The following is a 12,500-nucleotide window of genomic DNA, read 5'->3' on the forward strand; positions in this document are numbered from 1 at the left end:
GGAAGCGCCGCGCCTCGGGCCGGGCCCGGGCTTGGGGCCAGGGCTGTTGTGCTGGAGCGTTTGGCGGCGGGACGGGCGCAGCGGCGGCGCGACTCGGCGCCGGGATGTGCCGCAGGGCACCCGGGGCGGAAGTTCTGCGACAGCTCCTGGACTCGTCTCGTAGCTCACGGTCGGCAGAAAAGGGGCGTCCTCCCTCGTAACCGCAGCTGAGTGGGGTTGCTGTTCTGTCAGTGGCTTTGAGAGCCGCGGGGAGTCGAGCTACCCTGTTAGTGCACAGGTCAGCCTTGCTGAACGCTTCTCGGATCCAGAAAGTCTTGTGTATTTAACCAAAACATGGAAGAACTGTATGTAGTTCCAAAAATGATGAGTAGGGTATTAATCATTCCAGCATGCTCGCTGCAAAATTGATAAATTTGATACTCGAGTCTCCATTTGATTTTAACGTAGTCATCATTTTTTAAAAAAGTTCCAGTTTATCCATGCGAATTCCTCCTACTATCACTGTAAGCACTGGGCTTTGATATTAGATAATTTGTTCATAGTGAGGCTTATTAAGGCTAGGTCCTACAAAGACTGCACTGACTCAGGCATAGACAGGAGTATTATTATTAGTGCCAGATCAGGATGCTAAATAGTCCTGTTCCATACAATCAACTTTGTATTGTGACTTGTTTATTGTCAGCAGTCTCTGACTAACTGAAATTAATAAGCATGCTTTCTAATTTCTGATTATATTTGAAAGACTGGACTTCAAGAATGGAATATACAGGTTTTATCATTATGTTTATGCTAGATAAAGTCATCTTGAGTTCCTAGGCTTAAAATGGGGAGCAGTTCTCAAGTATTGCTACAAACAAGAAATTGATTATATGATTCTAAGCTCCTGTTTTCTGTCACTGGACATTGTGTGCAAATCATAAACTTGTGTGTGAACATGTATTTATTTTTAAGCCAGGAGGCTTCAGTGAAGTTTGATTTAGTGGTTCAGTGACTGCCTGCTGCTTTGCATATCTTTTATTAACTTGCATTATGCTTACTGGCTACACTGGACAGAAACATTGTAAACATCTTATTTGCATTTGTAAGTGGATCATGTTTTGTGTCAGTGCTTATAGTCAAAGTATTCTGAAGTGCAGGAAAATTAGAATTATTTAGGTTAACCTTTTTTCAGGCTGTGGGTTCTTTCTGATACTCAAACACAAAGTTTATTTGTGTATAGATACTTCTGAGAAAACTGCTGTATCTAATAAAACACAACTGTACTTTAGTATCTTGAAGAAGTTTTCGTAGTCTGACTTATTGCTGCTGCTTGATAGTTTTAATGAGAGAACTGTGCACTAATATGTAATAGTGCTTCAGATGATCACTGTTTAGTGGTAAATTATCACAACAGTTTCCTGCACAATGCTTTTTCCTCGTGTTTAAAGGCTGGGAAACAGAGAGGGAAGTATACACTAGCAAGGGACCATTGTGTGGAGACCTCAGTCAGAGCTGGTGTCTGCCTGTATGATCACACGGTGAATTTTGTATACCATGTGGTTATATCCCCTTGGACATGGCAGTGGTGTAATGATGTGAGTGTGGTTCTGTAGGGAAGATACCTGCATGTGGGGCTGGTCTCACATCTTTATGCCATGATCTTTCATGCTTGTAGCTCTGAGATTAGCTTGCATGTTCTTAGTTTGAATTTCTCTGCTTCTCAGTTTAAGTGAGTCTGAGAGGGCTATGTGACTTGCTGAGGACAAGAGATTAGAAGTTAGTGGTGTTATTTCCCTGTCCTATGCTCAAACAGTTGAACAACTTCTTTATTCCTTAGTTTGCCTCTTCTGTTGCCTGATACATGGAAATCAATGGGTGCTTGTTTTGATGTTACAAATTTGTTGCACACAAGTTGCAGAGTAGGTTGCTTAAGTTTGTTACCAACTTGTTACACTCAACTGAACTGATATCAGTCCCGTTACAATGATACTAATAGTTCCATAGTTCATACAGACTTTCTAATGTTTCTAAAAACATCCTTTCCCTGGTGTTTTGCAAACCCTTTGACTGCCCCCTGGGTCCTAAGGACTCTGGCTTCAGTATTGGTGGGGAGGAATTTAAGCAAGTCATCAGGATCCCAAATCCTTTGCTCAGAGGAGTGTGGTGTTGATGGTTTCTTCCCTCTCTGAGTCCGCTTGGAGTCATTTTTATATGCTTGTTAACACATTCCACATCTTGCTTTTTCTTCATTGGTTTGTAGTTCCACATTTTATCTGAATTTATTACATATGGTGTATTTTACATATGTTGAATGGTTGTTTGTATCCTGAAACTGTTTTTTGCCAATTTATCAAGGCTGCATTCCTCTGATGACCTGCACTTGACCACTGGTGGGTACAGCACTGGGGCATTTCAGCATCTTCCTGTGCCTGTGTTTTCAAGGCCTCCGTTATCATCCCATGCCTGCACTCCTTTATGCTGCTTTTTTATTCTAGGTCAGAGATAGCTCATTCTGCATAGAATAGTTACATATTAATAATAAAAACTAATATAATAAGTGTTACACTTCACAACTGTACAAAGCTGAGCAAAAGCTAAAACAAAGCAGGTAATTGTCACCTGGTCATTAGATAATAGTGGCTACAGTTAAACAAGCTAAAAGAAATCTCTAGGCTGGCCAAGACAAGTCCAGGCAAAGCTTGACTGTTCCTGAGACCTACACTGTTAGCCTAACATGAGGCCTGGGACTTCTCAAAAGCAATGACAAATCAAAGTTTAATGAGTTAAAAGGCTACAGTGTGTCTTGGAGCATGGCATGGGTGGGCATTCCTCTGAAGTGAAATAATCGCATCTTCTAGCCTGTGATCTCTGAGGGAGAGAACTGGAAATTTCCTTTGTTCTAGTCTGCTTTGCCCCGAAGATCCAATAGGAAGAAGAGGAAAGACGTGGAAGTGCATGGAGTGACATCATCTCCTCTGACAACATTACAGGAGTCTTCATGTCTGAATCATACATGTAACTGGATTATGATTTGGTTGATGAAACAAGCATGACAGGTTCTTTCAAGCTACATTTCTATATATTCTACTTAAAATTTTTGAGTGCTGCTGACTGTAATTTCTTGGGTGGAAGAGTAGGAATCCTGACTGTAGTGAGCCCATATCTCTTGTTCACATTGAATCATTTAGCATTTCATTAAAAAGATTTTTAATTATAGTATGACTGAATACTTTTGGGTCTCTAATGATGTTCTATTGCTGCCTAAATGTGTCTCAAATAACAGCTTGAGGTTGCTTGCAGAACCGGTAGTTTTCGAATAGCTTAATAGTTCATTATAGGAGACTTAGTGCTCTTCCATGGTGGCTTAGGGTGAATCTGAGCTGCTATGTTACAGCTTCATCCCTTGTGCCAAGAAAAGGACCTAAGTGGCCACAAACCTATATATTTCAGGGAGCCAATCCACTGAAAAATAACCTAAAGCAGAAACAAGAGTTGTTCTGAAGGATGAGGCCTGACTGAACCAGCTCACCATGCAGCTGCATATGTGCCAGGGCTAGTACATAGAAGGTGATGAAAACATTTGGGTAAGGGACACAAGTGGAGCAAGCAGGATTCAGATTTGCTTTTGGAGAATGGCTGAATGAATAAGCTAAGGGGCAAACTTAGCTTGTGGTTGTATGGTGACAATATGCACATCTACAGCTACTGTGAAGCAGCTGGCAAGCTGTAGGTAGAGTTAACTTATTGTTTGAAAAGAAAAGGAATACGTGATCTTACACTTCATGTGGGGGGAGACCATGTACCTGGATAATTGTTGTGGAAGAAGGGACAAACCTTAAGTTAACTTTCTTGTTTCTCTCTCTGCAGCCCTGCAGCTCTCTTAAAATTCCATTTTTATTTCATCAATATAGTCCTGAGATTAAATATTTTATACTTTATTATTTTATTAGAAATAATAGATCTTGCACGTGGTCCTAGTTATGGCCTGAGTGTGTGTGACATACGGAGCATTTCCAGACTTAGCCTGCCTAGGTATTGGCAACAGCAGCAGTAGTTCCTGGGTCTGTGACAGTTGCATGCAGCATGAGAAGAGGCATGGCTCTGTCCCACTCTACCCTTCCTCCTCAAACTAGAAACCTGGTTCTGTACTCCTGCTGGTCTTCATCCTTTTAGTGAACACCCAACCCTCATAAAGAGGACCTCTGCATTTGGGAATCTCTCACAGAAGTAGTTGTGGCTGCTGGAAAAATGCTGTATTCCTCCTATCCTTCTTCCCCCGAGGACTTGAAACAATACCCAAAATAAACCAAGAACTCTATATGAACAGGTAATCACAATGGTCACTTCAGGTTTGTTTGAAGTGTCATCTTATAATTGAACAGAAAAATAATGTATTTTCAATCCAATGTTATTTCTGAATTGAATAATCAGAAGAAAATGTCAGAGACTTATGAAACTTTGAATGGTCTGCAAAGTCATTTTTGCATGTGGAGGCTCAAAAGTTTTATTTACAATGGGAGCACATGTGACTTGAGTCAACTTAGGAATTTTAATATTTTCCTCTCATTTGGGAGTGGAGCTACTATATATGGCTGTAATTTAGAACTCCAAAAAGCTAAGGTAGCTCTATTTGTTCTTCATGTGAGGGGTCTTGCAGGGAGGCTTATTAAATGTGCCATAAGGCCACTGACTTAACATTTCAGTTAATTTGCCTTAAATTTTTCTGAATTTGCAATTTAGAAAAGTCCATTGAATTTAGCATGTAATAGTGGTTCTCAAGCTCCTTCAGCTTTCAGGCTAAGAGTATATCAAAAAAAATAGGGACAAGAACGATTAGGATTTATTGAACTTTTAGGTATTTTCATTTGTCTTTTTTTTTAATCGCCTAACTCATCACTTTTCCCAAACTAAGAACAAAGGTGAACAGCTTCCTGTTTAATGTGTTTCTTTCTAGCCATATAGCATAGATTCTCTGAGTACCCCTCTTGAGAGAGTCTACTGTAGGTCATGGATAACTTGCATATTTCAGTGTTTCTTACACTGTTGCATATTAATGAAAGAAACTTGAACTAGGAGAGGGGAGAACCTTCTGCTTTTTCTGATAGACTTAATAGCCAGGCTTTCAGTGATTACATACTTTTGTTAGCCAATCATACAAAAAAATAGGTTTGATGAACATAATAATGCTTACTATATTTGTGGCTTACACCCTAATAAGTAATTTATTTATCTCAAAGGAGTCTTCCTCTCAGTAAATCCAAGCTCAGACAACCTGTCAGATAGTGAGTTAATAGATTAGAAGAAGAAAAAAGTATTTTATACCCATTTCAGATTGGCAGTGGTTTTAAAAACTACTGTGAACAAAGTAAGTTGGGGCATGTGAAAATAGCACTGACATTTGGCCATAGTTTCCATCTGATTAAATGAAAGTGACACCAGTAGATTAGAATGAGACTAAGACAATTCACATTGCAATTGTGTTAGTTTAACTTTAACAATCTTTTAACACTCTTGTTTAAATGTGGCTGACATACCATAATTACAAATCTACAAGCCTTGATTATAGAATTTTACATCATGAACCTATGGGGAGATTGTATTGATTCTTGTGAAGCAGCCCTTTCTCAAACCACCTTTCTAAAACTATGGAATCTTCCCAAGACTGTTCTTTTGCCTGTAGCACTGACATTGATACTGTTTTGTTTTGTTTTTAAGTATCATCCCAGTGCCAAGCAACTTTACTGTGGTATTTTTTTCTAAATTCAGAAAGCTCTGAAAGTTAAACAAGACTGTCAGCTTCTTTTTAAATGTAAATGTAACAATTTTTTGAGATTGAAGCATTTAACTGGTGAATTCAGGATACAATATTATATGCAAATGATGTATTGCAGAATGCAGGTGTTACTTCCTTAGGTATACGGTGACTTTTGCTAATCCAAGAACAAAACTGGTTAATTTTCTTGGTTAACCAAGGAACTTCACAATTAAAAGTGAAAGTGCATGAAAGAGATGAGATTCATAGTATCAAGAAAATACCTGTGCATGAAATATATTTTCCACAAATGTCTAAAGCTGGACTCCAGACTGGCAACACTACACCTACGTGTGAGATTTCTGGCATAAATCACAATTTTTTTTCAGTCTTCTGTTCAGTATATGAATTATAGTCACTTTCTTGCTCGTTTCCCATTAGCCATGGGCACCGACTTTGATTCTTGCCATCTATGTATGGATAAAAAACTGAAGTCTCCTTTCTTTATTGTAGTTATAATTAGAAGATTGTATGCAACAACTTCTCATTAGCTAAGATAATGGGAAGGGCTGGGATATCCTATATTGTGTGGGTATTGAGGAGTGTTCTGTAGAGATACCCAGCTATACTGAGTCAGCATGACAGAGCTATTTGATGTATCTGCACTGCACATCCAAGAGTGCTGGGATTCAGGAGAGTGAATATATTGCATGCACTGTTGGACGCAAGCTGGCTCTGTATTCCTATGGCATGATATCCAAATTAAGTAACCCCTCTCATAGTGCAGGAGCATTGTGCAGCTGCTGTCTAGAGCTGTCACCAGCTGAATTGTATAAACTTGGGTTCAGTGCTAGCAAGACTTGGTTGTTGTGGTCCAGAGATACTTCGGTATGTCTTCAGTACCTTTTGTAGTGCTCCTGGCTTCAGGACTGGATATGGAAAGTCCTGAGTTGGCCCTGCATATGAAGACTACTTAGGTCTTTTAGACTTATTAACTCGAGCTCTGTCCGACATAAAAACTGCTTTATGTGAACTGGCTGTGAAAACAGCGCAACTGCTTTTACACAGTGCTGTTTCAGTTAACACCTGTGACATAGATAGTCAGCAATCCGGATAATTGGTCTAAGGGTAATTTAAAGTTGACGCTGTTGCCTCCAGAAACAAAACTATTTGTCTGAAGTGGATCATATTTCTGTGTTTTTCAATGCATGCTTTCTTTTAAGTTGCAGGAATACCAAACAGTACCTGCAAACATCTTAAAGCTGCTGGAAGAGCAGATTGGCTGCTGGTACTTTTAACATTACACAGATTCTCCCCTCCCCCTAGGGATTTTTTTTAACCTTTGAGCAGCCCTGAACATTGACTCCTTTTTGGAAGTATCTCAATAATTTAAATAAGTAATGATCAGACCTTTAAAATATTGTTTTCTTTGCATTCCCTCCTCCGTCTCGTTACCCCTTCTGAAAAAAAGTGGGAGAAGTGGAAGCTGCTAAGCCTCTAGTGAAACACATGATTCTGGCATATCATTGTTTTTGTGTTAACAGTTGTCTTTGACCCCTCTGGCAAAACTGTCTTGTGCATGTCCGTGTTGACCATAGTAATCTATTGAGGTTGTTATCCTAATTGGCAGAAAGAAGTGGCACACCAAGATTATCACCAGTGTCAGTAGTGATGCTGTGTAATAATTCTTTGAGAAGGAAAGAAGGTTTTCTTAATCTGGGCAAATACATATGCAAAACTGACTTTGCAACCTTAATAAATTCTTTCAGCCATCTTTCAAAAGCTATGAATACTGTAGTTATAGTTGCTTGGCAACCCTAGTTTGGCGCCACTATACATACATGTCGTACTGTCATTTATAATTGTACATACTTTTTTCATAGGATTCTTAACCCATGGCATGGGGCCACACATTCAACTATGAGGATAAAATAGTTAAAAAATAATTACTTGTGTGTGCTGAATTAGATGGCAGATCTATGGAAAAACTAAATTATTAAATATATGATAGCATTTTGTATACAGAAGATGTCTTACAGCTACGCTAACAACCTTAATCCATCCTGGCTTGACTTCGAGTTAAAATGTTATTAAGTTATATGCATAGTGTAAGTGGATATCTCATTCAGGATTAGGAGGCCCATTGTGTTTTCTTTAAGCTTCATTCAGTTTCTATCCTCATCCATTGCGAGTTGCCCATGCATGTAATATATTTGTAGTTATATTTAATTTTGATCATTGCTGTAACAAACCCACTATGTTGCCCAGTTTTCTGGGACTATTGTCTTTCTAACAGTGGCAAAAAAAGAGGGTGGCATTTGTGAAGTAGTTTCTGTGTCTTTTCTGCAAAACAACAGTCTTGACTGAAGGTGACTGCCACCGGGGGATTATAGAAGGGAAACTGAAGTGGTGATCTGTGGTAACCCCAATTATCACCACCACAGAGGCCCCATTTCTTGCCCTTCCTTCTGTAGAAATGACTTTCGCCTGCTCTTCGGCATCTCCCAACTCCCCATTTCTCTCCAATTCTATCACTTGCTATTCTTTTTTCTTATTTTGCCACTCCAGAGCCTCTTTGCAGTGAGCTGATAAACTTTTTACTTCTCTCTACTCTCTTTACTCTCTCCCCAGCCTGTCCCAGACATTCTTTCAGTTTTCCTCTTGCAGTTCCCTTTTTCTTCTTTGCCCCCAGTCCATCCAAGTTCCTTCCTGCAGTGTCTCTGCAAACCCTGTCCCACCTTAGCCTCAGCCAGCACCTTCTGTTTTGAGAGTGTGTGACTTGAGAGCTCCCATTCCAGTTGGATTTGTTGAAATCCTCCATTCCTTGCTCCCTCTCCCCCTCCATACTCCTGCTGGCATCCAGTCCTACCCTAGTCAAGCAGACTTTCTCAGCAGGGGGAAAATGAGAACTTCTGCTGTTGCTATGGCAAGGATTTAATAAAATCTGCAGGAATGTACTGCAAGAGCAGAAAGAAAACTGCAGAGAGGCAGGGACAGAATGTGAAGTCCTGGAAATTCGAGGAGGTTTAAAGTAAAAGGTATAATTTGTCCTTTTTTATTAATAAAAGGGGATGCAAAACAAGTCATCTTTAAATTGAAATAGCATTCTAACTTAAAAATATAACTGATTTTCATAGTCTTTGCAGTAGTCATCCCTAATGAATGCAAAACCTGCAAAGTTAACCTGAAAATGTCATGGTAACTCAGTTTTGTAAGCTGTAGGTGTAGGAGGGGCTAAAAATAATGCTTATTGTATTGTGTGTTGTTACATCTTGACTCTTAAAACAGAAGGTTTATCTTTCATGATGGCTTTGTCACTATCAAGAAAATGAAGGCATAACTCAAGATCCTCTCCATATAGGAAAGTAGTAGTTACTCATGGCTAAGAAAATACAGCAGTTAGTAATAACTGCATCAAATATTGTATTTATTTCCTCCTTCCTTCCTTGACTTTTTGTCTTAGGTCCTGGTTCTATAATGTGTGCTTATGCAGCCTCACTGAAACCAAGAATGTGCGCTAGTAATTTGCAGATTTGGAACCTGTTATATTAAGCTCTGTAGGTGATGGTTAGCACAGCACCACTGTTACTGCAATTGTTGAATTATTTATAGTATAATTGTGCATAATAGTAATACATGGAATTGATCATACTACAACTAAACTAACTAAAAAGAAGAAAAGCTGTACCCTGCACAGTTTATGCTATTACTAATTTTTAAGTTTGAACTAAGTCAACATAGATATTTCATTATCTAGACAATACATACTGTCAGCTTTGGGTTTGCTGTTTGTTTAGGTTAAATCCGTGGTATATGCTAATTTACCATGGTTAATGTATGCATGTCGTTTTAATAGTGAAACTATTCAATAGCAAAATTGAGAAATTCTTTTTTTTAATTTTTCTTTCTTTTCCCACCACAAATACAAGATCTTCAAAGTCTTACTGAGATAGCTCAGTCCAGCCAGGGAAGTGTTCTAATGTTGTTTTTCTGATGCTGGAGAGGAGTCTTTGTCTGGTGGCTTAAGCCCATAGGTACCACTCTAGCTCAGGTTGAGCCTGGTTTGGGTATTGCTGGAGGATAGGCGAAAATATACCAAGAGTATTTGTTTTTGCTTGCACAGTTCTTATACTATTTTTATTCTTGGCATCCACTATTAGTTTCTGCCTGTGACTGAGGCTCAGAAAGGTGGAACTTCAGTCTACCTAGTACAGATGTCCTAAATTTCACCCTCTGTTCCAAGACTCATTCTTGTCTAACAGATGAAACAACGCTAAAGCAGATCTCCTGTTGTGGTGCCTGTTGCCCTGCCTGTCTGTACTTGTTCAGCTGTCAACCTTCAGATAAGCTGTATGGCCTTCCTATGATCCACTGATCAGAGAGGCAGATTTTGTTGCTAGTGCTAATGATGCAACTACAGGAGATGACACTGGGATTGATACCCAAGGGACAGGATAAGAACGCATGTCTTTTAGGGAATGAGAAGGGAGGGGAGTTTTGGGCTCTTTCAGCAGCAGCCAGGAGTTAGAAGAGCCTAAGCCACTTGCGAAACTGCACCCTGAATGGACTAGGAGTGAAGTTCCTTGAGAAATCAGTGCCGTCCTAAATTGGGAGACCTCATTTCCCTCCCCGCCACCTCTCCTTCCCTGTTCTGGCGCTAGTCAGACCTTTTGCTGAGCTGGTCTCATTGCTCAACACAGGGGGAAAAGTATTAGCTTTTTTTCTTGCTGTGTACATTTCCTGCTGGTTTGGTGGACTGAACTGGCCCATGGAGGGATCCTCTGAGCATTAGTGGAGGGAGGAGGAAGCAGACCTCCCTTCAGCAGTGGTGAGCTGTTTGTCTTGAACCATTTTGTGAAACTTCCCTCTTCAGCTTGAGGAGGGGGGAAGAGAGCGAGTAGAGGAAAGAAGAGGTGAGGAGGTAAATCATAATGGTATAGAGAAGTTAAGTAGAGTGACTTGTTTTCTTTTTCTATCTCAAAATACTATCAAGCACTGCTAGTTCTTGTGGTTTTAGATTGCTGTTTTAAAGTGGTAAGCAACCCCCCCCCCCCGAACATGCAAATTGTGGATTTCACTGTTAAGTGATGTGAAAGTCAAACGTGTAAAGGATTTTCAAAGGGCAGTAACCATAGCCAGGAGTTGACCTATTGTCTGTTAAACATTGATGGTCTGGTTTTGTTCTTCAGTGCTTAAAGTCCTTAATTTGATTTCTGTAGGCAAGAATACCACAGGAAATGCCACTTTATGCTTGATTTGTTTCTTTATAGTCTTTTCCTAATAGTTAACTCTGGCCACTGCTGGAGTCAAGGTCTAGCATAATTGGATCTTATGTTTGTTCTTTTTCATTTTGAAAGATTGGCAGAAGCTAGTAAAATACTACTGTTTTGTTTTGGCTATTTTTCACGACTTCTGGGGACGTAGACTTCTGCTTCAGGGCGCATGAAAGACAATTAAGTAAAACAAGCTTATTGTCACTAGAGTTAAACCAGCTATGTGGGAATCCTCACTTCCATTAAAATTTATGGGGAGGTCTGAAGGTTGAAAAGAGCTGTTGTGGATGGAGACTTGAAGTATGAGAATAAGCTAATGTTAGAGGTATGCACTTGTTTGTCACTTTTTATTATTTATTTTAACTTAGAATGTCCAAGGAGAAGAAGGATTTGAGAATTTTTGGTCAATAGATTTATTTTAAGAGTGGGAAAACTGAAGAAAGATTTCAGTCATTGACTGGTACCTTAATTATACACCAGGTGTGTCTAATCAAAAGCTGACACTTCCTGATAATCCACTAAACTGTAGCACTTGCTAGAAAAATGAGACATGGCAAATGGAACCAAATAAAAGGAAATCAAAGTTTCTTACAGATTTTGCACTTTTAAAACATTTATCAAAAGATAACTTACCTAACTACTTACTCTTTATCACCACTTTAAGGTTTTTAAAATTATTATTTAAGCATGTTAACATTCGAGGGCCCATTAAATTTGAGTTTTAGGATAAAGATTGAAGTGTAAAGAAAAGTTTTATGCCCAAAAGCCAGATATTCCTAGAATATCAAATCACAGGCAAAAGAGATCCAAGAAGAAATCTTAAAGGACTCAAAGCAAGATTACTGTTCTTTCATTTCTGATACATAATGATAGAGGAAAAATAAAAAGGTTACATGAGTGGTTACTTTAGTTCCTTTTTGTTTTTTTTTAAACATGGCTACATCCCTGTAGGAGGTAACTGAGAGCAGAATTATGAATGCCACTTGGAAGTGGGCAGAAGAGACAAGAATAGCCTGTCTGCAGCTGGGCCTCTTTAGCACTGCTTCATTTCCAGATTCTTCAATCTCACTTTGCCTTTTGCTCTGACGGGGATAGTCCCCCTTCCTTGATGAATAACTAGAGGACTTATTTGGACTGTTGCTGCTAGTCATTTCTACAGCCACTAAACTGTTTCCCCAGAAACAGATATGGCAGTAGGTACATGCGAATTTTCCAAAAATCCATTGCTGAACAACTTACCTTCAATTGCTCTGCATGCAGCTTTTCCTACACACAGGCTTCTATTAACTTTATCTTAAGGGAAGCTTGATAAGTTGAGATCTTTGGTTTTAGTAAATACATTTACATGTGGAAGAAAAGAAAGTGAATTCAGTGATATGAGCCTTAGTTTGAGTCATCATACTGAATCATCAGTGACATGCTTTTTAAAATAAATTTCATTGGTGCTAATCTGTACATTATCTGCATATTATATAGTATCTTGGAGGATTAATAAG

At 39.2% G+C, this 12,500-nt stretch overlaps 1 protein-coding gene across 1 annotated transcript in view; it reads left to right on the plus strand.

Annotated features, from left to right (window-relative positions):
- Positions 1–290: 290 nt before the first annotated feature.
- The window catches only part of TBCA (tubulin folding cofactor A), a 32,955-nt gene continuing 20,745 nt past the window's right edge, over positions 291–12,500 (plus strand). The window contains exon 1 of the mRNA XM_026067756.1: positions 291–4,306. The gene's annotated coding sequence lies outside the window, so the exon portion shown is untranslated. The remainder of the gene's footprint in view (positions 4,307–12,500) is intronic.

The sequence above is a fragment of the Apteryx rowi genome, unplaced genomic scaffold (genome assembly GCF_003343035.1).
Source record: "Apteryx rowi isolate R43461 unplaced genomic scaffold, aptRow1 scaffold_262, whole genome shotgun sequence".
Lineage (NCBI taxonomy): Eukaryota > Metazoa > Chordata > Aves > Apterygiformes > Apterygidae > Apteryx > Apteryx rowi.